This window comes from Silene latifolia, chromosome X (assembly GCF_048544455.1).
Source record: "Silene latifolia isolate original U9 population chromosome X, ASM4854445v1, whole genome shotgun sequence".
NCBI classification, from domain to species: Eukaryota; Viridiplantae; Streptophyta; class Magnoliopsida; order Caryophyllales; family Caryophyllaceae; genus Silene; species Silene latifolia.
In genome coordinates this window covers 210,239,836-210,253,867 of record NC_133537.1, presented here as the reverse complement: position 1 = coordinate 210,253,867, position 14,032 = coordinate 210,239,836, and the positions used below count along the sequence as shown (strand labels likewise).

Sequence of the window (14,032 nt, the reverse complement as noted above, 5' to 3'; positions counted from 1 at the left end):
GACACATCCAAACATTAAGCACACAAAATCACATAATGGATGCATCTACAAAAATAATAGCCACTTTCCTCATCTAAGTGGCGGAAATTATCTACAAGGGAAGCAATTCAAGGGTACACAATCCTTCATAGATGCAATTTGTTCAAACTACTAAGCCTAGAAGGATACCAATAAATCACCTCCAAGTTGTGTCAAGCTAGGGTACCTTTGTCCTCAATCGTTAAATGCTTTTGTCAAGAATAGACTCCCTATGGTGTTAGAAACACTGGAGGATCGCGGAATTCCCCCTCTTGCCTAGACAAGAAGAAGGGTCGTCCCCTCTCTACCATGCACAAAAATGGATACGATGGATAAAGGGATCGATAGATATTTGAGTTTCACTTTTGGGAGTTTGCTTTTGTTTTTGTTTTCCCCCCCAAATTTCTTTGGCATTTGACTTTTTGAGAACACTTTCTTGCCATTTCTTTTTGATTTTTGGCATTTCAATACTTGACAACTTTTTGCATTTTCTTTTTGAACATTTTCAAAGTCACCCCAATTAGTAACGAGGGTGCCTTATTTTTGAAGCTTTAGGAGTTCTATTTTTTTTTTTTTTTTTTTTGCTCCTCTTTTCTTTTGATGCATTTTTGCAAACTTTCTTTCACTTTTCATTTCTTTGAACTCAAATCAATTTCTTTTTGTTGTGCCCATTCCCTTTGATGACAAAAATGTATGGTAGAATATGGATGAATGATAGAAGTATGCATGGTTTCAAGGGTCACCTTGGAATAAACGGTAGCCAAGGAGTTATCACACCACAAGGTACTCTTGACTAGGCCTTAAACCATGGGTCAAAGGATACTAGCATGACACATCCTAGGGTGTTTTACAAGCATTCTAACAAGCAAAGTCTTAAGAATAAAAAGCATCTACTAGGGCCTATATACACTTGTCAAGCTTCCCAAGTAGACGGTTTCGCAAAATTTTTCTAACATGCAAACTACATGCCATGATGCAACTAACATATAAACATCCTAATGCAAATGATTCTACCAACTAATATGACATATAAACTAAATGCAAGTCCTAAGTTCACATTGTTTTACCGCATCAATCAAAATAAAGCCACATAGTCATTAACATAAAGAGGAAAAAGGAGATTGGAAAGATCATACCATGCGGTCTTCAATATCCTCATGTCTCGGATGTGGCGTAGTCGATCAATGTGAACAAGGATAGAACAAACACAATATATACAAGACAATATATACAAAGGAAATGAACTTGTTTTTGGTTTTTTTTCAATTTTTCAAATTTTTATGATTTTTGAAATTTTTCAATTTTTATGGTTTTTGAATAAAAGTTAAGAGTTAGAATTCCCATCCCCACACTAATATGGGCATTGTCCTCAATGGCAAAAATGATGGAAATTATGCAAAGAATGATGCATGATTTCTATGCTAAATGCAATTCTACACTAAGCTATACTACATGATGCATGGTTTTTGTTATGACGGAGAGGATAATTTAAATTACCTCCCGTTGCGTATGCATTAACTTCCCCAAACCAAGCAAGACACTATTGCTAATGTCAAAGCATGGGGGAGTTCATGCACATGCAATGCTATGCATGAGACTAGATTGTCATTTTGGATTTTACAAAAGTGGGAACAATAAAGAACACCTCAAAGGAACCGAGGTGTGAGTCCTTTGATGTTGCTAGGACTAAACCAACAATGAGCAAAATGAAAATAAAATACAAAGAGATATAGACAAACCGTGGGAGAGTAGGAATCTCCAAGGCTAGTCTTCCATCATGCTACTATCATCACCACTTCCCTCATGAGAAGTGGTCACATTGCCACTTTCCTTGGCACTTTCTTCTTTGCTTTCTTCATCATCATCTTCCTCATCATTTTCTTCACCATCTTCACCATCTCTTTCTTCATCTCCACTTGCTTCTTCCTCAATATTATCATCAATCTCCTCATCGTTTCCAACAACCTCATTGTCTTCCACCACGTCCCTAGATGCACCCGGAAACAAGGCTTCTCTATCCGCCCAACTAGGCAAAGGACAAGATGGATCAAGGAGTCCTTGCCTAGCTAGATGTAGGAGGGGAGGATATTGAGCCAAATAAGCATTCTTCCGATCTTCATGAGCTTGCTTGTGCATGGCTTGCATTAGAAGAGTTACATAGTCTTTCCCAATTTCAACTCCTTGTGGTTTGAACTCTTCATAATCATAGGGGTAAGGTGGTATAACAATGGAAGAGGAGGGGGTTTCATGATTACCCTTTTGTTGTTGAATGATGTACTCGGCTTCTTCGGATAGGGGAAGTAAATAGTTGGTCCGGTGGACACTAAGACGGCAAATCTTTGCGGGTAAAGTGAATGATCGAGCCTCACTTGTAAGCCACCCATACTTGGTATCAAGGGAATTGTGAACAACCCACTTAAACTTGTTAATCAAGGTGGACATATCAATGAGATGGCCACCATCCTTAGCCTTGTACTTGCTATCCTTATTGAAATTAGGATCAAAGTGCTTGGCTAGGACCGTGACAAGGCCGCCATTAACAATTACGGTTTGACCCTTCTTCCCACTATCTATATGGAGCCATCTATCAACCAATAGCCTCAAAGAATTGTAAGGCTTGGTGTGAATTCTTCCAATATTCAAAGTTGATTCAAGGAGAATAAAATCGAGTCCCGTGAAATGATTGGTGTCTTTTCTAGCAATTATGGTATTTCCCACAACTTTGTGCCATATTCTTATGCCCGGATGATGGACCAAAAGAGCACGACAAGCTTTAAAATCTTCAAATTTCTTCCCGGAGATTGCCTCCCAAAGAGGCTCGGGATCATACTTCCCATATTGCTTATAGAATTTATGTTCATCGCTAAGACCCAAAATTGCACCCAATTCCGGAAAGGAAATGCGTCTACTAGTGTTAGCTAGACGAAACTCAATATTTTCCCTATTCTCAACTTTTGTCACTTTCAAGGAACTTAAGAATTCCAAGACAAGGGAGGGGTATGTTACTTCCTCCATTTCAAACAATTTCTTTAAACCCATGGCATTGAAAAAGACTCTTGTTTGTTCAAGAATACCCAACTTCTTTAAAGCATCTTGGCATATGAATTTTGTGGATTGAATTTGTTTCATAGCAAACTTGACAAATGTATTTCTATGGGAGTCGGAAATGAATGTTACCTCCGGGTAATGCAAGAGTTGATTAATTACCGGAGTAGAGGGTGATGCTTCCATAGAAATTTGTTGAGGTTGTTGCACTTCCAAGTTTGGTGTTGATACCACCATTGCCAAAGCTTTCTTCATTTGTAGAGCTTTTTGCCTTTGAGAGAGAGTTGTAGTCTTTGGTGCCTTTGTTGCCTTTGCCTTTGCTTTTGTTGCTCCCTTTGTTCTTGCCATTTGATGAGCTAACCAAGAGAAAGATCAAAAATCTTCAATTTGTAGAATGCCCAAATCGATTTTGAAAGTGAAAGGCTTTGCCTTTATGAGAACAAAAATCAATTCAAAGGTGAAGATTTTGGTCTTGGTTTTGATTATTAATGAAGATGGAGTGATTGATTTGTTATTTGAAAGATGGTTTGATTTGATTTTGGTGAGTTTTGTTGAGGGTTTTTGTTTTTGAGATGGGGAGGATGAGGGTTTTGGTGGTATGGGTAGTGTTTATGAATGAATGAATGAAGGTGGGGTGGGTATTTAAAGAACTCGACAATGTTAGGACGCAGGGACAATCCGTGCGGATTAGGCGCAATCCGCTCGGATTCTTCAGCTTCAAATTTTCAAAAATCCCGCCTAGAGACGGGCGGATTCTGGGGAATCCGTTCGGATTCTGCTGAGACGAGACGGGCGGATTTCACTTGAGACGGACGGATTCTTGTCCAGAGATTTTTCTTAGTTTTTCTTCAGCTGCAAGACGGGCGGATTGTCCACAAGACGGACGGATTACGTGAGACGGGCGTCTTTCCGGGAATCCGCTCGGATTCTTCAACGATCCAAGAATTTTGCAGTTTTCGGCTCAGCCCAAGACGGGCGTCTTCTCAGCCAGACGCTCGGATCCTCAGAGACGGGCGGATTCTCGTGAATCCGCTCGGATTGGTCTGTGTACACGAATTCAGTCCATCCGTGCACCAACGCATTCCCTTATCATTCTTTCTTTCTTTCTTTCAAATCTTGTGTTCTTCATTGTGGGGGCACTACTAAGGCATGAATAGCCTAGGCAATTGCCATTCCCACACTAAGGTAAATCACTACACATTAATTAAAATCATTAGTCCCTCCCTCACTTCTCTCTTTTCATGACAATTATTTTGATCAAAGTAAAAATAAATCCAAAAATGACAAAAATGCAATGCAAAAATTAAATGTAAGTTAGGGAGTTAGAAATATTTACAAATGGTGGTTTAGGGAGGACTCCACCAAACTCTCATTCTTGATGAGATGTCAAGGAGGCATGTTCAAGGTGTTGTTGATGTTGCTCAACACCTCGAAGAAGTAATTAAAAGCTTGTTCGTTGTTATGGTAGAGGTCCTCAATAGACCGTGGTTCTTGTTGTTGATCATGATCGATGGCATGCCCAATGTAGGGATTAAAGATCCCTTCAAATTCGTCGTCCCAAAGACCACAAACTTCATTGAGTTGATCATTGAAAATCTCTTGCTTGGATGGAGACAACTCTCCCAAATTCTTCTTTTGGCCAATGAGGCCATCATCTTCTTCCTTGGTTGATTTTGATGAGCTTTGCAAGCTCTCCTTGTCACAATTCACTTGCTCTTTGAATGGAGCATCTTCAACTTTCTTCCTCCATTGGAGTTCCGATCTCTTCTTCTCATCTTTCCGGCTATAATGATCAATCATGAAACATGGCTCATGCAAACGAGGAGCTCTCATGGTCTTGTCAAGATTAAAAGTTATGCTTTCATCTCCCACTTCTAGAGTGAGCTCTCCATGCTTCACATCAATCACCGCACCCGCGGTGTGTAGGAAAGGTCTTCCTAAGATGATTGGAATGTTGGAATCTTCCTCCATATCAACAATGACAAAGTCCACCGGGATGAAAAACTTCCCAATTCGCACGGGGACATCTTCCCATATCCCTAGCGGTGTCTTCGTCGATCTATCGGCCATTTGAAGAGTGATATTGGTACATTTAAGCTCTCCCATTCCCAACCTTTTACTTACCGAGTATGGCATGACGCTCACGCTAGCCCCTAGATCACATAAGGCTTTGTTGATCGTTGTGTCGCCAATTGTACACGGTATTGAGAAGCTTCCCGGATCCTTTAACTTTGGAGGTGAACTCCCTTGAAGTATGGCACTACTCACCTTAGTGAAGGCGATAGTCTCAAGTTTCCGGATCGACTTCTTCTTTGTGAGGATATCTTTCATGTACTTTGCATAGGCCGGAACGTGATTGATTAATTCCGTGAAAGGAATTGAGACTTCTAAGTTCTTCACAATTTCCATGAACTTTCCAAGTTGATCATCAAATTTAGGCTTGGCTTGACGACTTGGAAAAGGAAGTCTAATCACAATGGGCTCCTTTTCTTTGGCTTTATCTTCATTTTTCTTTGAACTTTCTTCTTTTGATGATTCCCCTTCTTTGGGACTTTGCACCACAACTTCATTCTCACTAGCTCTCACAACTTCATCCTCAACTTGCTCCTTCGGTGCTTCATACCTTGTACCACTTCTCAAGTGAATGGCACTAACCGTTTCATGTCTAGGGGATTACCTTGAGGTGGTAATTGCCCCTTTTGTCTTTGTGAGCTCGAAGATGCTAGTTGGGTCAATTGTGTTTCCAACATCTTGGTGTGAGCTAGAATGTTGTTGATGGTGGTGTCTTTTGCTTGGCTATCTTTTTGCATTTGGGTGAAAAATTCTTGTTGATTCTTTTGCATTTGAAGGACCGCTTTTTGGACATCAAAACTTTGGTCATTGTGGTGATTGTATGGATTTTGATTTTGGTAACCTTGGTTTTGATTGAAAAAGGGTCTTTGGTTTTGATTTCTCATGGGTGGTGGAGTGTATGTTGTTTGAGGGTTTTGGACATTTTGGCTTTTGTATGAGAGATTTGGATGGAATTTGGTGTTTTCATTGTAAAAATTTGAATAAGGGGTACCGCTTTTGTAAGCTTGGAAAGCATTGACTTGCTCGGTTGTTCCCCTACATTCACTTGAGTCATGACCTAAGGTTCCACAATTCTCACATATCCCGCTTGGGATTGATGAGGATGCCGTCATGGCATTGACATGGTGCTTTGATGATTTTGAGCTTTCCTCAAGTCTAGCCATAGCTTGTTCAAACTTCAAGTTGATTGTGTCAATGTGAGCACTAAGTTGAGCACCCAATTGAGTAACGGTGTCCACTTCATACTTTCCTCTAGTAGCCTTGCGAGGCCTACTATATTGCGAATTATGGACCGCCATTTCCTCAATCTTGTTCCATGTTTGATTGTCATCAACTTCGGTGAACATTCCATTTGATCCCATATTGAGAATGTTCCTTGAATCTTCGTATAAACCATTCCAAAATTGTTGCACTAAAAACCATTCGCTAAGTCCATGGTGAGGACATGAGCGACAAATACCTTTGAACCGCTCCCAAGCTTCATACAAAGATTCTTCATCCCTTTGCTTAAAACCCGTAATTTGAGCTCTTAGCATATTGGTCTTTTCCGGTGGGTAGAATTTTTTGTAGAAAGCTAGAGCTAGCTTCTTCCAAGAATCTATTCCAAGGGTGGCCTTATCAAGGCCCTTCAACCATTGCTTTGCGGTGCCGATTAACGAAAAAGGAAATAAGACCCATCTTATTTGGTCTTGAGTCAAGCCCGTTTGAGAGATAGCTTCACAATAATCACAAAATGTTTCCATATGAGAATGAGGGTCCTCACTAGGCATTCCCCAGAATTGGCTCCTCTCAACTAGTTGGATGAAGGCGGACTTGGCAATAAAGTTTCCGGTAAGATGTTGTGGGGTAGAGTACCGTTTGGTAGATCCTCCTCGGTGGGTATAGAGTGAGACGAGAATTTAGGCATTGTAGGTGGATTTTGTGTGGTATTGTTTAATGGGTTCTCTTCTCCTTCTATTGCGAAAGGATTGACAAACTCACTAGTGGGTTGAACAACTTCACCAACACCTCCCAAATTCCTCCTAACAAGTCTCCTATTATTCGTCAAGGTTCTTTCGATTTCACGGTCAAAAGGTAACAAATCTCTTTGTATCCTTCTAGACATGCAAAATATCAAACAACTCAAAAACAATTAGGACAAACCTTGAGGAGTTTTACTTCCCCAAGGTGAAAAAGACACAACTAAAAACAATAAAAGAAATCTTAAATCAATTAAACACCGTCCCCGGCAACGGCGCCATTTTTGATCGGAGCCATTTGGTGTTCACAATTAAGCATATGTGGTCGTTGGTCAATGGTCGATACAAAACACAATTTATACTTCACAAACAACTCTACAATTAGTAAAGAGGCAAGTAAAGGTCGGATCCCAAGGGACGGGTATTGAAATGAAGATTCTATTGTAACTAGCGGTGTCTAGGGGTGTCACAAATTGGGTTGATGTAGAAGGTTACTAAACTAAAATAGCAATGAAAATAAATTATTAAGGTGAATGAAATAAGGGTGTAAACAATTGATTAAAAGCACTAGGGTGTCATGGGTTCATAGGGGAATCATGGGATATGATCATACAAACATGTTCTCAAATTATAAGCAAGCAATTATTGTTGTGATGGATTGAGTTGGGTTATGTCTTACAATCCTAGGAAAGTTTGGGTCCCGGAGCCGAATCTCTTGGATTGTACAACACCTACAAGTCGACTTAATCTTCCCTACTTAACACATGCATGGTCTAACAAGACTCGAGTTGGGTTATGTCTTACAAGTCAAGTTGAAAGTATAGAAGATGATAGTAAATGCAAGGATTCATAGGCTTAGCATTTCATCAAATATAACATGTGCATGCATTAAGATCAAAACAAGCAAGCAAATAAGATATGAAAGCATATTAATTTAAGCATGAATCATTCCCCATGTTGGTTTCCCCTAATCACCCATTAAACCCTAGCTAAGAGACTACTCACTCATTATCATATTGATCATGCTAGAAAGGTTGTCAATCATACTAACATAATGAAACATGATGAATAAATGAAAATAATTAGCAATAATTAAAAAGGGATTAAGAGATTATACCTACTAATGATTCCAATAATAAAGCAAGAATAATAGAAGTACTTGAATCCTAGATTGAGAGGTTGTCAATCTCCCAATAATAACCCAAATAATCTTCAATTACCCAAAATAAAGTAAGAACAAGAGAGAGATTAAGGAACTAAAACTTGGATTAAAACTTGATTAATATTTGATTACAATATTGAAGAGAGATTTTATTGATATTAACTACACTAATTATTGATAAGAAGAACATGCCCCTCTAATTAGACTAATGGGGTATTTATAGTGAGAATTAGGGAGGATGCATTAGGGTTAACTAAGGGCTAAACTAGTAATTACACTTTTTAAGTTGAGCAAGGAGCCTCCGGGATTGTCCGAGAGAAGGGCTTCTTCATTTCGTAGCTTGAAGAACGAAAGCACACATGTTGTCTTTGTGATCCGTGCGGCCGGGAGTCGGGACGGCCGGATCTGGGATGGACAATCCGAGCGGATCAAGGAACAAGACGCACGGACTGGGCATGGGCAATCCGAGCGGATTCCTGGTGAGGACGCTCGGACTGGCGAGGACGGACGGATTCTCTACAATCCGTTCGGATTGTAGCTCAGCAGCTTTCCTTCTTCTTTTTCTTCCCTTTTCTTCATGAATTCCTTGGGGATTTCCTTGGGGACTCAAGGATCCTTTTCTCAACAATGCTCTTCTACTATGCTATGTACAAAGGCCTTCTAGTCTTGTCTCTCCTTGATGCTTGGTCATTGAATATGATCAATTTAGCCTTGTTTTGCCATGAAAATGCAAGATTCTTACTCCTTTCCTACCAAGGGATCAAAATCTCAAAGAATATGCAAAACAAAGATCTAAAGATAAGAAATGACCCAAATAGGCACTAAAAAGCATAGAAACAATGGTAATTCGGGGGCTAAATATGCGCCAATTATGGTCGCATCAAACCTGCAAGACACCTTGCATTGAGTCGGAGATAGTAATAGGACAAGAGAATTGGTGACGCACACTTGTCGTGGACAAGTGGGAGATTGTTGGAGTATGTGTCCTCGACAATAATGCGATCACATGTTTAAATCTCATATTAAGAATGCTAAGGGAAACTAATATTTTATTGTCAACTGATCCACATTAATCGGTAATGATTGGCTGATTAGAGTTTGACATTACTGTCGTGTGACGGTGGTGATCAGTTGATCCCTTAAGGTCATACGTCTAGGGAAACATTTTTAATTGATTAATTAATTAATTGTATGATTGATATACGTTAATTAATTCCTTAAAATTGACAAATAATTTTGTGAGTAAAATTACATATCTTATTGTAATTTGATTAAATAAGATTCTTACTAAGTAATTAAATTATTTTATTACTTAAGGTTTATTTATTGTTTATGAAACAATTAAAATAAGAATGAATGGTTTATTATAAATGCAAGTAGTTGTGATTTATAATTCTATGACCCATTTTAAGTAATTGTAATTGTGAATTACTAGTTAATTTTTGTGTGTGATTTATTTTGTTTATATAATGATTTTTAATAAGTTAAAAATGCATTATTTAAATTACATGTCTAGTAACATATCCAATATGTCACACTACACAAATTAACATTTGACAAACTTAAAATGGACCCATTTTAAATGGGTGTGCTGTGTAAATGGGATTATAGGGGTTAGTTGTGTTTTGTTTATTTAATTAAATGAAAACATAATCATAACCTACTAATGATAGGTTTGCATACCTAAATTATTGAGAAGAACAATTATGTGCATGCATTGGCCACACTCTTCCCCAACCTACCCGGCCACCCTAAGAAAAGATGAGAAGTTTATCTTCTTATTCTAGTTTTTCCATTCATATAAGATTATTACTTGGTTAATAACTTATCTCTCTAGTTTTTGTTGTTTAACACACTAGAAAATAAATCTCACAAATCTCTAATATTAGTCCTCTATTACTAGAAGTAGTAATCTTATAATATTAATTTGAAGGAGACAAATACTAATTTCTAGCAACTAAATTACTATTTGTATTAAGAGTGATTTCCTTGGTACAATCCTTGAGGAGTAGATTCCACTATTGATTCTAAGGGTTTTGTTCACTACAACAAATCCCTTGCATTTTTTACGCTTATAAAGCCAACTCTCGACGCAAAAAAGCGTCGATAATTATATTCTCGACGCTTCTTAAAAGCGTCGATAATTATATTCTCGACGCTTCTTAAAAGCGTCAAAATTTTCGCCGTCAGTATTTTTTGACGCTTTTTGGTGTCACCAATATTAACGCATTTATGCGTCAATAATAAAAACTACGCTTTTAAGTGTCACTCTATGGCATAATCACGACGCTAAAATTATATATTCACGACGCTTTTAAGCATCATTTGTTCATATTCTCTATAACGAGTTATTGTATGCATCAATTTTGTTGTACTCATACATCACAGCATATATTTAATCAAAGTTCTTACACTACTGTCGGCTGGGGTCGTTATATTGTAACAGAACCTCATAATTAATAACCACGAAAATTAGAAAACTCATATATAATAATTAGTAGCTAGTTACTACAATTATTATATTATTCAACCATGCCAATATAGAAAAACTGTTGAGTAAACTTAATCCAAAATACATATTAAAACTGAAGTTATCAAATGGTACTAGAACAAAAAATCTCTTAATAAAATAATTCGACGCGATAGTTGTAGCAGATAACATTCCGTCTCATTATTCCGGCGCGACTTGGCCATCCAAAGAATCAGAAACCTACAAATTTCAAATGAGCGCGTCGATTTAGTATTAGGTAATAATTCAGTGCTAGCGGAAATGTAATGAAACTGCGAAGCAACATCAGCTAAACATTAACATTAATAGTAGCAACATAAGTTTACAACTTAGACATGATGATTCTTTTCTTGATTGAAATATTTTCCAAAGAATGTCAAAGTTGAAGGTCTTGGAAATGCGATATATGAATTTTTAGAAAGGGCTACCAAAATCCTTGTGCAAACTAAAAGTTCTCAAAACATTGCATTTAGTGGAATGTAAATTAGGAGATATTAAGTTGATTGGTGAGATGGGAAGTCTACTTGTTCTTAGTTTATGTGGATCGTCTATGGACGGGTTACCTGATGAAATTGGAAAGTTGAACAAACTTCGGTTGTTCTATATGAGAAACTGTCGGTTTAAGGAGCCTAGATTTCCTGCTAATGTGATAGATAGGCTTTCTCTTCTCGAAGGGCTCTATTTGCGGATAGCAACCTTACACAGGAGTAACTTAATCGACCTAAAGTATAATTGTCTAAGCCTAGTCGGTAATTCACAAAGAGAAGTCGACAAACAAAGACCCAGACCAACTTGAGAACTTGGTTCATAGTTCGAATTTCAAAAGAGATCTCCACTAATGTAATTTTTCTAATCAAGTAATGCAACCATAGTTCCACCATATTTCAGACACACTTTAATTTGGTGAAAGCTATCATTCTCCGCAAATACTAGGATTGTTGTGAACTCAATCCAAAGACCAGCTCAAATCTAATGCAGGAAATTGTTTTTACCCAACAATATTTAGAGTTGATGCAAGGTTCTCAGCATTGTAACAAGTCTAGATCCGGTTAGACGGGAGGTAAGATGACCATCAAAAGCCAGTCATATCAAATGAAATTAATATTGCTGCAATATCAAATGAAGCCATGACCCCAGTATACCCTTAGTTGCAAAATTTTGGTTGGCTACACACACGTTTTTCATTAATGAAGGCAATATATTACCATTCTAAGCGGTGAAATTTCAATTGTAGCATCATCACCCTACCTAGTAGCAGCGGACTTCACAGGTGGATACACACATGGTGATAGAATAGTGAAATAAGTAAAAAGTACCTCTGTATTAGTTACATGTAAGTTATTCTTTGACAAATGTTCCGTCTTTCTTTTGATGAGTACTCCTAAACATTACCAATACACTTGGTTCCCTATTATTTCTCTCCTCCTGAAACACAATATCAACAAGATGATATGGCTAAATATACTAACAAATGTAATGTATGGATGTGTTAAATTTGGATGAAGACATACAAAAGAAGCTCGTATATTAGCATAGCTTTTAGCTCCGGTTGTATGAACATGATTTTGAAGTCCACATGCTTCTTTTCCACAATCTGTATACCTTTGCATCCAAATTAAAATCATAAATAATTCTACATCAGGCACATACGCGGGTAAGTACACTATTATGACACCATTCTTTGCTATATACCTGTCCCTTTCCGTAACAATAATCAACCAAATCAATCCAACTGCCATGAGGATGTCCAGAAGGCGCAGATTGCTATATCTGTTCTTTCATCAATGTTGTAGGTTTAAAAAGCTTCTTCTTTAAGGAATGTCTATATTGTCTCAAGCTTTTACCTGTGCAATTTAGAATCCCTTGGTCGTAGCAATCACCATTGGGTATAACAAAACGGGACTTGGAAGAAAAAATAAACAAAGACATAAATAAAGACATTATAGTAAAGCACATTAAATTTGAACCTGCACTAACCAATTCGTAAAAAAGAGATCAACTTTATAGATTAGGAGAAATTCTTACACGAATCAACTTAACAATCTCAACTTTGAAGTGTTCTTTGACATGACGGCAATTTGTTTCTTTAATTGGACAAAACTGCTCCTGTTTTGCAACATCCCCAAAAAATCTTACAAGAATATGCCCCCCTTTTTCAGCGGTTGATAAAACTCATTAAACGTGACAAAGTACTTCACGTTGTTAGCATGCCAAACATCATTAGGGTGGATTAAGTGACTGACCAAATCGTAATTTCCTTCAGCATCTAAAAAAATATGCAGACTAAAAGTATCAAAATAAAACGCAAAAAAATAAAATGCACACTAAAAGTATCAAAATAAAACGCAAATCGAAAGTATTGACTCGAAGGTAGTATTTATAAAAGCACACTAAAAGCTGGAGAACCTTACCTATTGTTACAACATCCTCCTCCTCGTCAAATTCTACATCATCCGGCCATTCAGGCATTAAATTACAACGCGTGGGCGTGAACAGTTCTCGGACATTATTGGACCTAGTTAGTTGACCATTCTCTAAATTGGAAGTCTCTTTGGCTGCATTTGGTAATTCTTGATCCTTTGGGATCACTTACGCATCATCGAGAGGTTGTTGGGAATTCTGTTTTGATGACTAGGTCTGACATCACGTGTTTGAGAAGTGTTTGGGAATTCTGTCTTGATCCTACACCTAAATGCACACCCTGTCGGATACACATAATCGAATCTGAGTAGCATAGCTAATTCACAGGTTTACTCTCAAACATACAGGACTTACTGCACTAATATCATCTATGAGAAGCATAACTACCCGAAATGCGAATTAAGACATAATCAAAAGACAGGTAACCTTAGAAGTTACTTTTAAGAACATGAGTGATCAAGGAAAAATTAGAAACAATACAAAACAGATTAAAATAATGGGTTGTAAGAGTATTCACCAGAAAATAAAATAAATCATCGAACTATTTCAAGAAGTCGGATTCTCACCGCAAATTTTGGTCAAGCGATTAATTTGATCCTTCCTAGAGCCGTGTGACATTAAGGTTCATGTCTCTAATCTTCATTTTTTTACAGTTAAGACAAAGCTTCGGAAATTATCTACGAAGTACTTCACTAATCAATTTTTAATCAATATCTCAATCACACTAACAACCTTCTAGAGAAAATCGCATAACGAGAGTCGATAATAAGCTACTTGCATACCAAAAAATCACACTGGTCAAATTATATTCTGCAAAATAAAACATCCACATCTGGCACGAAACAC

The 14,032-nt window shown here is 37.6% G+C and overlaps 1 long non-coding RNA gene and 1 other non-coding gene across 3 annotated transcripts; one reads left to right on the top strand and one right to left on the bottom strand.

The window, feature by feature from the left end:
* Window positions 1-6,564: 6,564 nt before the first annotated feature.
* Window positions 6,565-6,671, top strand: LOC141626001 (small nucleolar RNA R71). The gene has a single exon (XR_012535736.1). It is a non-coding gene; the product is annotated as a small nucleolar RNA R71 (small nucleolar RNA).
* Window positions 6,672-10,715: 4,044 nt separating this feature from the next.
* On the bottom strand, window positions 10,716-13,650 carry LOC141623782 (uncharacterized). Of its 2 annotated transcripts, none has more exons than XR_012533627.1 (6): window positions 13,177-13,650; window positions 12,791-13,031; window positions 12,458-12,667; window positions 12,277-12,367; window positions 12,082-12,190; window positions 10,716-10,966 (listed from the first exon to the last, which is right to left on the bottom strand). It is a non-coding gene; the product is annotated as an uncharacterized LOC141623782 (long non-coding RNA). The 2 variants fall into 2 exon arrangements; XR_012533628.1 differs by having other exon boundaries at window positions 12,791-12,871; window positions 13,177-13,648.
* Between the last annotated feature and the right edge of the window lie 382 nt (window positions 13,651-14,032).